Below are 17870 nucleotides of genomic sequence, written 5' to 3' on the forward strand. Positions count from 1 at the left end.
GTCGCAGCAAAGTGACGCGGAAGCGTCGTCCACGCGTTTGCATGGGTTGAATTTCGTAGATGCGACACGTGCGCGTCATCCACGCATCCGCGTCACCTAACTTCGGGGTTGCTATAAGAAATTATATATCGTTGCGAAGCCCCAGACGTTAGCTTTCCAACGCAACTGGAACCGCATCATTTGGACCTCTGTAGCTCAAGTTATGGTCAATTTAGTACTAAGAGGTCAGGCTGGAAAACTTTAGCAGTTCCTTCAGTTTCTTGTATTCCTTCCACTTTTGCATGCTTCCTTTCCATCCTCTAAGTCATTCCTGCCCTGTAATCCCTGTAATCACTTAACGCATATATCAAGGCATCGAATGGTAATAAGAGAGGATTAATATTAGCAAATATAAGGCCAAAAAAGCATGTTTTCAATCATAGCACGAAATCAGGAAGGAAAACGTAAAACCATGCAAATAGTATGCATAAGTGGGTAAAGAGTTGATAAAAACCACTCCATTGAGCACAAGATAAACGATAAAATAGTGGTTTATCAATCCTTCTATGAGAAATTAGGATGATTCCTCCATGAAGGATTATAGGTGTTTCCATAGGGTTCTCCCATGTAATTCACCTCTGCCATTGCAGGATTCTCAGGATCATAAGCTTTTCCTTCAGGGGAAGCTTCACCTGATGCAGCTTGCATTCCAGACAGACTCTGAGAAATCATATTGACTTGCTGAGTCAATATTTTATTCTGAGCCAATATGGCATTCAGAATATCAATCTCCAAAACTCCTTTCTTCTGAGTTGTCCCATTATTCACAGGATTCCTTTCAGAAGTGTACATGAATTGGTTATTTGCAACCATTTCAATGAGTTTCTGGGCTTCTTCAGGTGTTGATGTGTGGAAAATAATACAACACAAAACTCACCGTACCGGGTCGCATCAAGTAATAATAACTCACATGAGTGAGGTCGATCCCAAAGGGATTGAAGGATTGAGCAATTTTAGTTTAGTGGTTGATTTAGTCAAGCGAATCAAGTATTGGTTGAGTGGTTTGTATTTGGCAGAAACTAAATTGCATGAATTGTAAAGAGAGAGGGAAGAATTGCAGTAAATTAAAGAGAACAGAAAGTAAAAGTGTTGAATCTTAAAGAATAAGTAAATTAAATTGCAGAAACTTAGATTGCAAGAAATGTAAATGACTGAATCTTAAAGTGCAAGAAATGTAAATTGCTTGAATTGTAAAAGGAATTGGGAGTTGGGATTACAGAATTTAAACAAGCAGAAGTAAATTGTATTAAGGGGAAAGGCAAAATATGAATTGAATTGAAGTAGATCTCAAACAGAAGAGTAAAATGCTTTGAGAAGTAAACCAGAAAGTGACTAATGCTTAATTGCAGCAATTTAAAAGAATGTTGAAGATCTCAGGAGTGGAAGAGACTAGAAAATAAGTCTAGATCTCAAATCCTTCCTTGATCCAACAAGAACAATTGTGAAAGAAATAAAGAAAAGTAAATTGAAGAAAGAGTAGAAGATGAAGCAGTAAACAAAAATGGAAATTGAATTATGTAGAAAAGTAAACAAGAGATCTCAAGGTAAGATTGAAACAGAAGTTCTTCAATTCTCCACCCAAGATCCAAGATGAAAAGTAAAGAGTGCTCAAGCAAGAACAAGGAAGAAGAGAGATCAATTCCCCTTCCCAATTCTCTAAGATCTAAGTTCAAAGTAAAAGCTCAAAATTACAAAAATAGAAATTCTAAGAAGCAAAAAGGTAAAAGTTTAAAAAATGAAGTAAAGGTCTCCTAACTAAATCAAACTAGCTTCTATTTATACACTTTCCATTCTTGGATTTAAGAATTTGGATGGGCTTTTTAGTTTGGTGAAGATTTGAATTTAATTGGATTTTTAGTTGAATTTTCAGCCCATGAGAAAATTGCTCCCAGGATTATGCTCTGCTCTTGTGGGGAGCGGAGCATTGGCTTGGTGTGGGGGATGTCTTGCGCGCCTTGCTTCCTTGCCCGTGTCATGATGCGCACACCAAGTCCTGGCCATGTCAAGCTCGCATGCATTGCACCAAGGAGTAGTGCTCTGCTCTCCTTGGGAGCGGAGCATTGGTTTTGCTTGGGTGAGGTCCCAAGTTCGAAACCTTGGTGAAGGCACGCTGGCTCCTTTTCTTTGTAAATGAAATAGCGCCTCTCTCTCCTCTTTTCCTTGAGGTGCTTCGTTCGAACCTTGGAGGATGCTTTTGGCCAATTTTTGGCTTATTTTACTTGTGAGTAGCGCTCCCCACTCCCCCTTAGGTGCTTGGTTCGATCCTTGGAGAGAGCATTTGGCAAACAATTTCCTTTGATTTATTTTGGTGGAAGCCCGATAATGCTCTCAAGGAGAGCGGAGCATTGTTCTTCCTTCCCTTGTTTCTTGCCTTCAAATTGTGCTCCGCTCTCAAGGGGAGCAGAGCATTAAGCCTTGTTTTCTTGGTCCTTTGTTATGCTTCCTTGAGAGAGTGCTCCGCTCCTGAAGAGAGCACTATGCTTCCTCCTTCCATGTGCCATCCTTCATTGTTTCCTTTGCCACACTCTTTTCTTCCTTGGGCCACACTTCTTAAGTCACGCTTTCTTATTTTCTTCTTTTCTTCTCCTTCAAGTAATCAAAATAACCAATCAAAGTATCACCAAATTCACAAGGTTTATAAATCATTAAAAATCAATTAAATTTAGCTTGAACCTCATGATTTAGCATCAATTAAATGGTGGTTGTTTGATTCAAAGAAACTATACATTTTCATTCCAAATTACTTACTTATAATGCAAGAAGGTGCATAAAACCTAATAAAAACAAAGAAAAAGACTAGTAAAACTAGGCTAAGATGACTTGTCATCACAACACCAAACTTAAAACTTGCTTGTCCCCAAGCAAGCATTAAACATAAGAGAAGATAGAATGAAATAGAGAAGTATATATGTCCTTATTAAGTAGATAGTTGAATTTGGTTTATGGGGTTTTATGCAGATCAATAGTAGCTCATTTATTACTTGCTGTCAAAACAAACAATGTTTCCTTAAGGGTTCACCAAGGTTGCTGCTACTATTCCTTACTTTTTGCTTATTTCCCTTGTTAGCTTTTTCTTCTTTCTTTTGCTTAAAGAGCTTATCACTTATTGAAGGCTTGGTGGCAAATATTGTAGTGGCCTTTGGCTTAATTTCACTCAACATTTCTTCACCACAGACACATGGCTCACCTTTTTCTTCCTAGGGTCATTGATGCCCAGCATCTCTTTGGATAACTAAGTGTTTTGTAGCTAGGTTGCTCTTTATTATGGACTTTCAGTTGGCAATCCCAAATCAGTTGATCTAAGTGGCCAAGTTTTGAAATACTCCTTAGAACTTACTTGTCCAAGCATATCCTAGTACAAAAACACCACAGGCATGTGTCCTAGGGTCCAAGCTATTGGTGTCTAGCCTTATTGTTTGTTTCTTTGCCAACTTTTGGCTTTTCTTCTTTTCTTTTTCTTTCTGTTTTGATTTATTTTCAAGGGATTTTCATTAATTGAAGGATCATAGCAGCAAACTAGCTTAAGCTTCAAGTAACAAGTCATTTTGTAGCATTTATTCTATGAGCTATTAATTAAATCAAGCACATACCACCACTAACTTTCATTCTAACTTTTGCAACATTGAACAATTACTTTTCCAAATCAAACATCTTTCTTTTATTCAAACAGCAAGGGAAACAAAGCAAAGTATTCAAGCTAATGAAGGATGACATTTATTATGCAGAAAATCTTTCAAGCAAAAATTATGCAGATAGCTTTCTTTAGCATGTATTTCCACTTGCAACTAAATGATTATTCCAGCCAGACATAAAGGAATCTCTGAATTAAATCATTACACAATCAACAAGGATCAAGTATAAATACAACCTGTTGGGTTGCAGCTTTTCATTCTTCCTTCTGTTTGCTCCTTGTGAGTCATAATGTAAATGTTCCTTGATCTGTTGGCTATTTTCCTGCATACTCCTCAAATGTTGCTTGCTTTTTAACTCCTTTAGGTATCCAGTTAATCTGCAAAACTTATGTGTGGGCTCTTGGACTTACTTTGGTGTGTGAACACCAAACTTAGTTCCTTGTCAGTGTTTCTTATGCAACAAATTATATGTGAAATCTTTTTTTTCTTTTTCAAAAGCAATAAAACTAATAACTAGAAAACAGCAGAATAGTTAACTAGTTTATCTAAATGCGTGAAGCTAGCATTATGCAAAAGGTGAGAATATGTTTCATGATGAGATTTTGGTGGAACACCAAACTTAGAATCCTTCATTCTCTCTTATATTGTTTTGGTGTGCAACACCAAACTTAGCTTCTTGCAGTACAGATAAGGCTAATTAACCTTTTTATTAAAATAGCTATGAAAAGAATACTACCTCAGGTTGGGTTGCCTCCCAACAAGCGCTCTTTTATTGTCACTAGCTTAACATCCTCTATGCTTGTTCAGTTCAGATTCTGAACTTCTTTTTTCTTGTCTCATTATCCTCCTAAGTAAGGCTTTCCTCTGTGCCCATTTGCTATGAAGTGGCTCTGTGTAGCTTTATCTAGCAGCTCAAGACTTCTATAAGGAAAAACTTTTGTTACTAGATACGGACCTGTCCATTTGGACTTGAGCTTGCCAGGGAAGATCTTGAGCCTTGAGTTATACAAGAGCACTTACTGACCTGGCTTGAATTCTTTCTTTGAGATTTTCTTGTCATGCTACCTCTTAGCTTTTTCTTTGTATATCTTAGCACTCTCATAAGCTTCTAGTCTAAACTCATCCAACTCATTTAGTTGTAGCAGCCTCTTTTCTCCTGCTGCTTGAGAATCAAGGTTGAGGAGTTTAGTGGCCCAAAAAGCTTTATGTTCAAGCTCTACAGGGAGGTGACAAGATTTTCCATATAATAGCTGAAAGGGGGACTTTCCAATGGGAGTTTTGAACGCTGTCCTGTATGCCCAGAGTGCATCTTCTAACCTCCTGGCCCAATCTTTTCTTGTGCTTCCCACTATTTTTTCTAAAATTTTCTTCAACTATCTATTTGCTAATTCAGCCTGGCCATTAGTATGAGGATGGTATGGTGTGGCTACTTTATGGATTACTCCATATTTGTGGAGGATTTTTTCTATTTATTTGTTACAGAAGTGACCACCACCATCGCTGACAAGGCCCTTGGGCACTCCATATCTAGTGAAAATCTGCTTCTTAAGGAACTGAAGGACAATCTGTGCATCACAAGTGGTTGTGGCTATGGCTTCCACCCACTTTAAGACATACTCTACTACTACCAAGATGTATCTGAAAGAGTAAGAAGGGGGAAAAGGTCCCATGAAATTAATGCCCCATAGGTCAAATAGCTCTACTTCCAAGATGAAATTTTGAGGCATCTCATTCCTTTTTGTCAATCCTCCAGCTCTTTGGCATTCATTGCATTGGTGAACAAATTCTTTGGCATCCTTGAAGATAGTTGGCCAATAGAAGCCGCTTTGTAGTACCTTCCCAGCTGTTCTCTCTGGTCCAAAGTGTCCACCGTATGCTGAACCATGACAATGCCACAATATGTCCTTTATTTCATTTTCAGGGATACACTTCCTAATCATTCCATCAGAGCACCTTTTGAATAGAAAGGGTTCGTCCCACAAGAACTTCCTTGCTTCATTGAGCAGCTTTTTCACTTGTTGCTTGGAGAATTCTTGAGGTATCTTCCTTCCTACTTTGTAATTTGCTATGTCAGCAAACCAAGGTGCTTGTTGAACTTGGAACAGGTGCTCATCAGGGAAATTCTCATTTACTTGCTGTGGTCTATCTTGATAGGCTTCTTGTGGTACTCTTGATAAATGATCTGCCACTTGATTTTCACTTCCCTTCCTATCTCTTACTTCAATATCAAACTTTTGTAGTAGCAGCACCCACCTAATAAGCCTTGGCTTTGAATCCTGTTTAGACATTAAATACTTGAGAGCAGCATGGTCAGTGTACACTATAACTTTTGAGCCAATCAAGTATTGCCTAAACTTATCAAATGCATAAACAATTGCCAAAAGTTCTTTCTCAGTGGTGGTATAATTTTCTGTGTTTCATTTAATACTTTGCTGGCATAGTATATGACATGGTGCAACTTATCTTTCTTTTGTCCCAGCACAGCACCAATAGCAAGATCACTTGCATCACACATAAGTTCAAAAGGTAAGTTCCAATCAGGGGGTGTGATGATTGGTACTGTGATGAGTTTTCTCTTTAAGGTTTCAAAGGCATGCTTACAGTTGCCATCAAAGATGAAAGGGTTGTCAATCACTAGCAAATTGCTCAATGGCTTTGCTATTTTTGAGAAATCTTTGATGAATCTTCTGTAGAAACCAGCATGCCCAAGAAAACTCCTTACTGCTTTCACATTAACGGGTATAGGAAGTTTTTCAATAATTTCTATTTTAGTTTTATCAACTTCTATACCTTTGCATGACACTTTATGCCCAAGAACTATCCCTTCAGGAACCATGAAATGGCATTTTTCCCAGCTCAAGACCAAGTTAGTTTCTTGGCATCTTTTCAAAACAAGAGTTAAATGATGCAAACAAGTATTAAATGAATTGCCAAAGACAGAAAAATTATCCATGAAGACTTCTAAGAATTTTTCAACCATATCAGAGAAAATGGAAAGCATACACCTCTGAAATATGGCTGGGGCGTTGCATAGCCCAAAGGGCATCCTCCTGTATGCAAAGACTCCAAATAGACATGTGAAGGCAGTCTTCTCTTGGTCCTTGGGGTCCACCACAATTTGATTGTACCCAGAATACCCATCCAAAAAGCAATAATAGGCGTGGCCGGCCAATCTTTCCAGCATCTAATTAATGAATGGGAGAGGAAAATGATCTTTCCTTGTGGCATCATTCAATTTTCTATAATCTATGCACATCTTCCACCCAGTCACTATTCTGGTAGGGATCAACTCATTCTTCTCATTGGTGATTGAAGTCTGAAATACTCAACACACAGATCACGGCATCGAATAGAATAAAGGGGAATTAAAAATACATAATTAAAGTCTCTAGGAAGCAGTTTTCAAACATGTTATAAATTCAGGAAGGGATTATAATTTCATGATAATTTAATGAATAAGTGGGTAAGGATCATGATAAAACCCACAATTAAACAAAATATAAACCATAAAATAGTAGTTTATCAGTGATGACCGTCATTCCTCCTTTTTTGGTACAACTTGAACCGGGCTCATGATGACAAGTCATCTTAGCCTGTTTTAGCTAATCTTTTTCTTTAGTTTTCATTAGAATTATGCACTTTCTTGAGCTACAAGCAAGCTAATTGAGTAGATTTTCATGTTTCCCTTGATTGAACCAACCATATGTGAATTCATGCCATTTCATGATTTCCTGAGGATATGTAACACAGTGAAGACCAATGGTGTGCATCCTGACAATTACAAATTGCTGCTATTTCCATTTTCCCTCAAAGACAAAGCCACTCAATGGTTGGAGTCATTTCTAAGAGATAGCATCAACAACTGGGATGATCTAGTAACCAAGTTTCTTGCCAAGTTTTACCCACCTCAAAGAGTTATTAGATTTGTGAACCGGATTCTTTCACTTGAACACTTAGAGATCATCAAAGAGGAGACTGGAAGGAAGTTCACAGTAAGAGGAGAAAAGTTGAGGCACTATGATTTTCAGCCCCCATGATCAAAGAATGAAGGATGTCAAGCTAGTGACATTAAAAGAGCGCTTGTTGGGAGGCAGCCTAACCTGAGGTAGTTTTTTTTTATAGCTAGTTCAATAAAAAGGTTAAGTAGATTCACCTGTATTGTAAGAAGCTAAGTTTGGTGTTGCACACCAAAACAATTTAAGGGAGAATGAAGGATTCTAAGTTTGGTGTTCTATCGAAATCTCATTTACAAACACATTCTCACCTTCTGCATAAAGGGTTGCTAGCTCCAAGCAATCAGATGAATCATTTAATCAATCAGCTCACCCATGAGCTGTCAGAGATTGGAAAAATTATTCCAGCATTCCATAACTTCATAACTTCTTTTTGAACTACCTCCTTCATGGCTGGGTTGAGCCATCTTTGGGGTTGAACCACAGGCTTTGATTCTTCTTCCAGCAAAATTTTATGCATACAAATGGCTGGGCTAATGCCTTTGATATCCTCAATTGTCCAACCCAAGGCTGCTTTGTGGGCTTTCAACACTTCAATCAGCCTTGTTTCTTCTTCCATATTCAAGGAGGAGTTAATGATCACTGGTAGAGTCTCTTCTTTTCCCAGGAACACATATTTAAGGTGAGGGGGAAGAGGCTTCAACTCCTGTTTTGGCTTCTCTTTCCCCTTGTCTTCACTGGAGATTTGTACCACTTCTTCTTCCTGTTGCTCATGACAAGTGGCTTCTAATATTTCCTCCACCAGACTTTCTATCATATCCACCTTCATGTAGTTCTCTTGTTCAGGAGGGTGTTGCATTGATTTGAAGACATTGATGACCATTTGCTTATTATGCACCGTGAAAATCATCTTTCCCTTCTCTACATCGATAATGGCTCTGGATGTGGCTAAAAATAGCCTTCCCAATATGATTGAATTGTTTCCTTCTTCCTCTGTATCCAGAATTACAAAGTCTGCAGGGAAGATAAACTCCCCAACTTTCACTAACAGGTTTTCCACAATGCCATTGGGTGTCTTGATTGATCTGTCAGCCATTACCAATGACATTCTGGTAGGTTTGAGTTCTTCTATGGTAAGCTTTCTCATCATTGATAACGGCATCAGATTAATGCTAGCACCAAGGTCACAGAGAGCTTTATCTAAGGTCATTTTGCCTATGGTACATGAAACTACAAAGCTCCCTGGATCTTTGAGCTTTGGTGGGATACCTCCTTGAATCACAGCACCAGCTTCTCTTCTTGTTGATAAGCTCCTTCAAAAACTTGGCATATAGGGGCATTTGCTCAAGTGCTTCAGCCAAGGGAATGTTGATCTCTAATTTCTTGAAGATTTCAAGAAATTTTGGAAAGTGTTGGTCTTTAGTCTCCTTGTTGAACCTTTGGGGATATGGCAATGGAGGTGTGAGGTTCACTCCCTGCCTATGGTCCTTAGTTGGCTCTTCAATTGCTTCATTCCCTTTTCTTGAATTTTGTGGCTGGTCTCCCTTTTCTTGAGCCTGATTCTGGGTTTGCTTGCTTGCTGTTACATCCTCATCATTGGTTTTCTCTTCTTTAGCTTGTTTCTTGTCACTTTCCTTTGGCTTCTTAGTTGCTTCTTCATTTTTCACCAGGATCTTCCCACTCCTTAGCTGTATTGCTTTGCACTCCTCTTTTGGATTAGGAATGGTGTCACTTGGTAGTGAGCTTGATGGTCTTTCGATGGTAATCTGCTTGGAGAGCTGTCCAATTTGCCTCTCCATATTCTTCATGGAGGCTTCCTGGTTCCTTGTTGTCATCTCTTGGTGCTTCATCAATTTTTCCATTAAGAGCTCCAAATTGGTAATCCTCTGAGAGTCTTGTGAGACTGGTTGATTGTGGGGTGTTGAGGGTTGAGGGTAGGTATTTTGATTGGCTTGGTTATTGGATGGATGATGGTTAGAGTTGGGGTAAGTGTTTTGTGATTTTCTATATGTGTTTTGGTTATTATTCTGCTGGTTGTTTTGGTTTGTGTTTTTCCAACTGTTTTGGTTTGAGTTTCTTTGCCATGGTTGTTGAGGTTGATTGTGATTGTCTCCCCATCTGAGGTTGGGGTGGTTCTTCCATGAGGGGTTGTAAGTATCACCATAGACTTCATTTGGCCCAGAATTTTGGTTGTGCAGGTACTGGACTTGTTCTTGCTGTTGCTCCTCTTGAGTCTCTTTATTTTGCCCCAATGTGGTTGATGGTTGGCTTGTGTTGACTGCTACAATTTGGAGATTGTCAATCTTCTTGGCCATTTGCTTAAATTGTTGTTAAATCTGCTGCTGCATCATTTTGTTTTGAGCTAGGATTGAGTCCACCCTTCCAACTCCATCACTCCTTTCCTTTGTGATGGTTGGCGTTGCCTTTGGTGAGCAAAGAAATACTGGTTGTTAGCTACCATGTCAATGAGATTTTGGGCTTCCTCTACAGTTTGACAGTGTCACAAATCCTCAAGAAAGTGGACAAGTGTTGGTTTGGATCTTCAAGTGGTCCTCCTCCATAAGAATAATTGTTTTGAACCAAGGTGATGAGTTGTGGCTTTAGTTCAAAGTTATTTGTATTAACATTTGGGGTAAGAATGCTACTCCCACAATGTCTAGGATTTGCAAATGTGTAGGAAGCCAAAACTCTTCTCTGTGGTGGATTGTTGTTGTTATTGGCTGCTCCTCCTGGGGGATTTGTTGGGATTGTTGAGTGTTCCTCCATATCTTGAAACTCTTCCTCCAAATCCTCTTCTCCAACAATGTTTTTCCCTCTTTCAGCTCTTCTTAATCTCCTGAGGGTTCTTTTGTCTTGTTCACAAAAGGTTGGTATAGTTCCTCTTGTCTCTGACATGCAAACAAAACATAAAAATCACACAAAACCAGAAGGACAGTAACACTTCAATCCATTGCTAGAATGAAATTTTAGTTAGCTTAAGCAAAAATTCAAACAGTTAGTGTGTTAGTTAAGAATTAAAGAAACAGAAAATAAAAAGTGCTAAATCTAGATCTCCACTTCACTTAATCATTGTTAATCTAATCAATCCCCGACAACAGTGCCAAAAACTTGATGTGTGGAAAACGATCCAACACAAAACTCATCGGCAAGTGTACCGGGTCGCATCAAGTAATAATAACTCACATGAGTGAGGTCGATCCCACAGGGATTGAAGGATTGAGCAATTTTAGTTTAGTGGTTGATTTAGTCAAGCGAATCAAGTATTGGTTGAGTGGTTTGTATTTGGCAGAAACTAAATTGCATGAATTGTAAAGAGAGAGGGAAGAATTGCAGTAAATTAAAGAGAACAGAAAGTAAAAGCGCTGAATCTTAAAGAACAAGTAAATTAAATTGTAGAAACTTAGATTGCAAGAAATGTAAATGACTGAATCTTAAAGTGCAAGAAATGTAAATTGCTTGAATTGTAAAAGGAATTGGGAGTTGGGATTATAGAATTTAAACAAGCAGAAGTAAATTGCATTAAGGGGAAAGGCAAAATATGAATTGAATTGAAGTAGATCTCAAACAGAAGAGTAAAATGCTTTGAGAAGTAAACCAGAAAGTGACTAATGCTTAATTGCAGCAATTTAAAAGAATGTTGAAGATCTCAGGAGTGGAAGAGACTAGAAAACAAGTCTAGATCTCAAATCCTTCCTTGATCCAACAAGAACAATTGCAAAAGAAATAAAGAAAAGTAAATTGCAGACATAGTAGAAGATGAAGCAGTAAACAGAAATGGAAATTGAATTATGTAGAAAAGTAAACAAGAGATCTCAAGGTGAGATTGAAACAGAAGTTCTTCAATTCTCCACCCAAGATCCAAGATGAAAAGTAAAAAGTGCTCAAGCAAGAATAAGGAAGAAGAGAAATCAATTCCCCTTCCCAATTCTCTAAGATCTAAGTTCAAAGTAAAAGCTCAAAATTACAAAAATAGAAATTCTAAGAAGCAAAAAGGTAAAAGTTTAAAAAATAAAGTAAAGGTCTCCTAACTAAATCAAACTAGCTTCTATTTATACACTTTCCATTCTTGGATTTAAGAATTTGGATGGGCTTTTTAGTTTGGTGAAGATTTGAATTTAATTGGATTTAAATGGAGCCTTGTGTGGGGATCCTTGTTGCGTGCCAAGGCTGGAGATGCATTCAGGATAGCGCTCCGCTCTTGTGGGGAGTGGAGCATTGGCTTGGTGTGGGGGATGTCTTGCGCGCCTTGCTTCCTTGTACGTGTCATGATGCGCGCACCAAGTCTTGGCCGTGTCAAGCTCGCATGCATTGCACCAAGGAGTAGCGCTCTGCTCTCCTTGGGAGCGGAGCATTAGTTTTTCTTGGGTGAGGTCCCAAGTTCGAAACCTTGGTGAAGGCACGCTGGCTCCTTTTCTTTGTGAATGAAATAGCGCCTCTCTCTCCTCTTTTCCTTGAGGTGCTTGGTACGAACCTTGGAGGATGCTTTTGGCCAATTTTTGGCTTATTTTACTTGTGAGTAGCGCTCCCCACTCCCCTTTAGGTGCTTGGTTCAATCCTTGGGGAGAGTGACGTCAGGTTTTCTACCAGTAAAGAAATTCATAGAAACGGATGCGTTGTAGATATAGTTTCTAAACCGGCAAAAATCCCTTCGTACAAACGTGTTAGGTGTCACAAGTAACAAACCCCTTTAAAAATTGTTAACCGAGTATTCAAACCTCGGGTCGTCTTCTCAAGGAATTGCGAGGAAGTATGTTCTTATTATTGGCTATAAAGGTTATAATCGGAGTTTAGAAGTTGAGAAGCAAGTAATCTAAATGACGAGTGAATTAAATGGCAGTTAAGAATAAATAATAACTGTAAAGCAACTTTTAGCAAGGTAGAGAAATTAGAGGTCCAACTTAGTTATCTCTCTCAACTATAATGAAAGTTGAATCTAAACTCCACTTGGTCAACCTTTACCAGGGCAAAGGAAAGTCAATGGACTAATTAAATTGACTTTTGAATCCTAATTATTTCCTCAGAAAAGGTTGGGATTATTTAAGTTCAGCTCAATTAGGAAGATAATGATTATCAATTATATTGAGTTTAATAACTGTTGAGTTACTAAATTCTTAACTAGAACCAAAAGAGGAAAAGTAAAATTTCTGGAATAATAAAAGTGTCCTTAGATGGGAAGCAATGGCAACTTAAGTCAAAGAGAACAATCATAAACTGAAAATACCTCAATCATCATTAATTCAAATAGAAATCTGTAACATGGAATAATTCATAAATAATAATAATCAATTCAAATGTTGGAATAAATAAAGAGAAGTAATACTAAAAGAACATTAAACCTGGGATCCAGAGTTACTCTTAAAACAAGAAGAAATCCTAAATCCTAAAAGAGAGAGAGAAGATCTCCCTCTCAACTAAATCTAATTCATTGAAAGGTGAAAATATGCGAGCTCCTTCTGAATGGATGCATTCCCTCACTTCATAACCTCTGGTTTATGCCTTCTGGACTTGGATTTGGGCCAAAAAGGGCCTCAGAACTCGTTATGAGCGTTTTTTGCAATTTCTGGTGCGTGGCCTCTGTCACGCGTCCGCGTGGGTCATGCGGTCACATCATTCGAAGCTTTTCCTTGCCACGCGGTCACGTCAGCCATGCGACCGCGTCATGTGCATTCTGCTTAAGGCGCGCGGTCGCATCAGTCATGCGGCCGCATCACTGCTGATTCGTGCTTGGCACGCGATCGCGTCATCCATGCGATCGCGTGGATACCAGTTCCTTTAAAGCTCCGTTTTGCTTTCTCCTTCCATTTTAGTATGTTTCCTTTTTCATCCTTTAAGTCATTCTGCCTTAGAAAATCTGAAATTACTCAACACACTAATCATGGCATCGAATGGAAAAGGTAATTAAAATAATTAATTTTTAAAGCTTAGAAAACATGTTTTTCATTATATGACATAATAAGGAAGGGAAAGTAAAACTATGCAATTAATGTGAATAAGTAGGTGAAGAGTTGAATAAATCACTCTAATTAAGCACAAAAGAACTCATGAAATATGGATTTATCAACCTCCCCACACTTAAACACTAGCATGTCCTCATGCTAAATCCAAGGTAAATAATTAAGGTTAAAGTGATGGAATGTTATGAAATGTAACCTATGCTAAATGCATCTACCTAATGAGTCATGCAATTGTAATTCATCCACTCATATATAAAGCTTACATGTAGCTAAGTTAATTCACATTCTCAAGGAGTTGTGTGTATATATATAGCCAACCCTTAAATAATAAAGTACTTTAGCAAATGAGATGGGAAAAAAAACATTGTACAAACTTGCAAAACAATTAGTAAATTTTGAGCACGGATATATGTTGATGAGTTATTAAATCCTCACTGGATTTTGTGTTTACTCTCTAGTCCCTCGGTGTTTATTGGGTTTATTCGCTCTATTTTTCTTTTTATTCTTAATTTCTTACAGCTTTGTTTTTCATCTAACCAATCAACAATTATAGAATATAGTCATACCAAAAAGTCATGAGGTCTTAATTAAGGTTGTAATGTGGTCAAGGTAAAGGTAAGGATTTATGTATAGGGTCAAGTGAGCTAATAAGTGAATCCTTAATTAGACTAAGATCTCACCTAACATACATATTTAGCAAGATAAAACTTCTTTACCTATTTTCCCACTTATTGTTACATGCTCATATTTTACTTTTTATTTTTATTCCATGTGCATTGTTTTCATTGGGGAATTTCTTTTTTTGTATCCCCTTTTATTTGGATGCTGAAAAAATAAAAAAAAAAAATTTTTAACGCACATGATAATTGAATCATTTAGATTTTCTCATGAGCATGCTTCCCAAATTTTATTTTATTCCCTTTTACTTTTCTACCTTTTTGTTTCTATTACCCATGATCCCAAAAGGCTTCCCACATTTTACTCTATTCATAATTTGTCTATCTTAAGCTAACCAAGGATTCACTTGGGATTTTATTTTGTTTTTCTGCTTAAGGCTAGTAATTTGGCTAAATAGAATAAAGGGGTTTTGAAAGGCTCAACGAGGCTAACAAGGGTGATGTAAAAGGTAGGCTAATTTGGGGTAAGTGAGCTAAAATCAAATGATGGCCTCAATCATTCTCTTGATATGTATCTTATTCTATATTCTATAATTGGATATATAGATTAAAGCAAAGTAAAGAACATCAGAATAAAAAGAAATGTGACACACAGAAATAAAATTATGGTTTGAATGCAACCATACAATTTAAGCTCAAGACTCACAGGCTGTGTGTTCTCTAACTCAAGCATCATATATCATTCATATATTGTATGCAGGTTTAGTTAAAAATTCCCATTATTATCTTGAAAAAATTATTTAGGGTAGCTTTTAAAGTTTTAATGTTCCTCCTTGATGAAATGTTGTCAACTAACATGTAATGCTATATATACAAGGTGTGGGTTATTTTGATTCTATTAAAGTTTCTAGTTTACTTCCTTTCTATATTTTTCTATTTAAACTATACTATCTTATGCTAAAAAGGGTAAACTATACTAATTAATCCACTAATAAATCAGAATTGCAAACTAAACTAAATAACTAAAATAAACTAAATGGCTGAAGTATGAACTAAAGATGCAAAATGCAGAAAATAGAGTAAAATACACAAGTAGCAATGTATAAGTACTCAGAAAATAACAATAAAAGAAAAATACAAAAAAATATCCAAAATAAAAGAAAAAGTATGTAGTGGTTCACCAAAATAAACGCCAGAGATGGCGACCTCCCCACACTTAAAATGAAACATCGTCCTGGATGCTCAATCAAGCCTGGTGTGAAGGAGTGTCATCAATGGTAGGGATGGCAGCTGGGGTCTCCGTGACGGTGGTGGGCTGGGGGTCTGGCTGCTGTGGAGGTGGGACGGACTGGAGCGGGATCTCCGGATCTGCAGCCTCTATCTGGGGCATAACCTCCTTATGCGGGGCAGCCTGCTCCGTGGCTGCCTGCTGATGAGTCTCCGCCTGGGAATGAGGCTCCTCCTCGTGCTCATCCTCCTCTTCGTGCTCATCCTCTGATGGCTCTGAAGGGGTGTCAGGCTCGGAGGGGATGTCGGCGCCCTGTCTGATCATCAGCTTCAGATGGGAATAGTGTTGCCTGCTGCGGCGCTCTAATCTCTCATACCGGCGCCTGTTACGGCGCTCCATCTGATCAAGCTGGCGGAATAGACGGTGCACAAGGCGATAGACCGGCTTAGAGGCGGGTGGAGGTGCAGTGGTGGCAGCAGGGGCAGTTGGGGCAGCTGTGGATGAAGAGGGTCCAGCAGATGGAGGGGCTGTCTCATCAGTAGCAGTGACAGGTGGTGGTCTGTAGCCCAAAGCAAGGAAGTTCCTGCTGTGCGGGATGATCTTCCTGCAGTCCGCTGCTGGTGGTCTCTCATCGGCATCCTCCCAAGGCACATCAGCCTGACGGCCTAGCCGTGTAACCAGGTAAGGAAAGGGGAGGGTGCCTCGGACGTGGGCCCTGGCCATATAATGCCGGATAAAACGAGGCAGATAAATGTCCTTACCCTCCAGCACACACCAAAGGAGGGTGATCATGGTAGCCAGGATCTCCGTCTCGTGAGTACTCGGCATCACAAATTTACTCAAGATCTGATGCCAAAGCCGAGCCTCATCATTTAAGTACACTCTCTTGATCCCTCTAGGCATAGTGGTGTTCTGACCCATCTCCCAAGGAACAGCAGGGTCGAGAGCTATCCTTGCCTTCACAGCATCCTAGTCAAACTGCATCTGGCCTATGTCCTCCTCAGCCTGTGCAAAACCATCTGGCTAATCAGACTTGGCTGGGAGCTGGAGAATGGTCTCTATGGCCTCCTCAGTGACTAGAATTAGCTTTCCTCTCAGGTTCACTGCATCTAAGGTAGTAAGGTAGTAGTTGCAATAGAATTCCCGGACCCAAGATGCATTGACCTCTATCAGTGGTCTCTCCAGAAAGTACCAGCCCCTTTGCTTGATTTGCTCAGTAGTGTACTGCTGGAGGGCCTCTGGAATCTTCAAGGTACGTTCCAGGTATAGATTTCTGGAGTTTGCAAAAGTCGGGTACTTCAGTTCACAGTACTGGTTTGCAAATTTTATAGGATCATTTGCAGGAAGCAGTTGGTTAGCTTTCTCCTGCTGTGTGAAATTCTTCTCCCGCCATGATGAATCGTGCATTAAAGAAATGATGGACTGGGAGGAATCTCCTCTCTTGCGCTTGCCTTTACTTTTCCTCTGTGAAGCAGACATCCTGAAAAACAGAAAACCAGGAATTGGATAAAATAGAAAAGCAAATAGGCAATTAAATAAAGGAAATCCAAGCGGCAAAGGAAAAATAAAATAAGGAAAATGAGTATATGAAATGTGATTGAATTAATGTTAAATGGAAAAAAAATTAAGCAATACGCCATGGTTAGAAAGTTAGAGGAAAGTGAAAATAATCAGAAAAGAGATCAAAAGGGTTAGTATGGTTAGGATTTGAAAAATAGTAAATGAAAATTAGTGAGTTAGGAAGGTAAGTGGCATAGAAAAATTCCATATAACAAGGATTCACAAGTAAGAATAGAAGTACTCATAATTGAACAAGCAGTTTATGAACCAGGAAATCAAAAAGGATGAGAAGGTCTGCCATAGCATTCATGTAGTGGTTTGGGTAAAGCAGAGTAAAACAGATTTCAGAAATGCCAAACCAAAATATGAATGAAAACAAATTTTAAAAAAATTGGGCAGTATTCCGGCTAAAATTGGATTGTCCCGGAAAATAAACAGCAATTTAATCAGTTCATATGAATTAAAAAAATCAAGCTGCATGTACATAGATATAAAATAAACATAAAAACTCAATGTAAACAGCAGCAACATACAAGAAAGCAGCATATGAAACATGATTATAGCAGCAACATATATGCACATAGGATAAAACAGAAGTAAGAACAGTGCAAGTAAACAGACCTAGATCTACTAACCACAGCCTAAGCTACCTAACAACCTAAAAATCCACTACAACATGCAAGTCTAACTATCCTAATTATGAACATAAATGGAATAAAAAAAATACAAAAAAGTGACGAACAGATAAAAAAATTGGTTGCGTGTTGCGGAACCTGGTAAGCGGAAGGGGTGGAACAGGGAAGAAGGTGGCTGCGGCGGCGTCCGGCGCAGTGGTGGTGCACGGCGATGCGGTGGTGGCGGCGGGGGGGGTTGGTGTCGGAGAAAGG

Source organism: Arachis ipaensis, chromosome B07 (assembly GCF_000816755.2).
Source record: "Arachis ipaensis cultivar K30076 chromosome B07, Araip1.1, whole genome shotgun sequence".
In the NCBI taxonomy this organism is placed as follows: domain Eukaryota; kingdom Viridiplantae; phylum Streptophyta; class Magnoliopsida; order Fabales; family Fabaceae; genus Arachis; species Arachis ipaensis.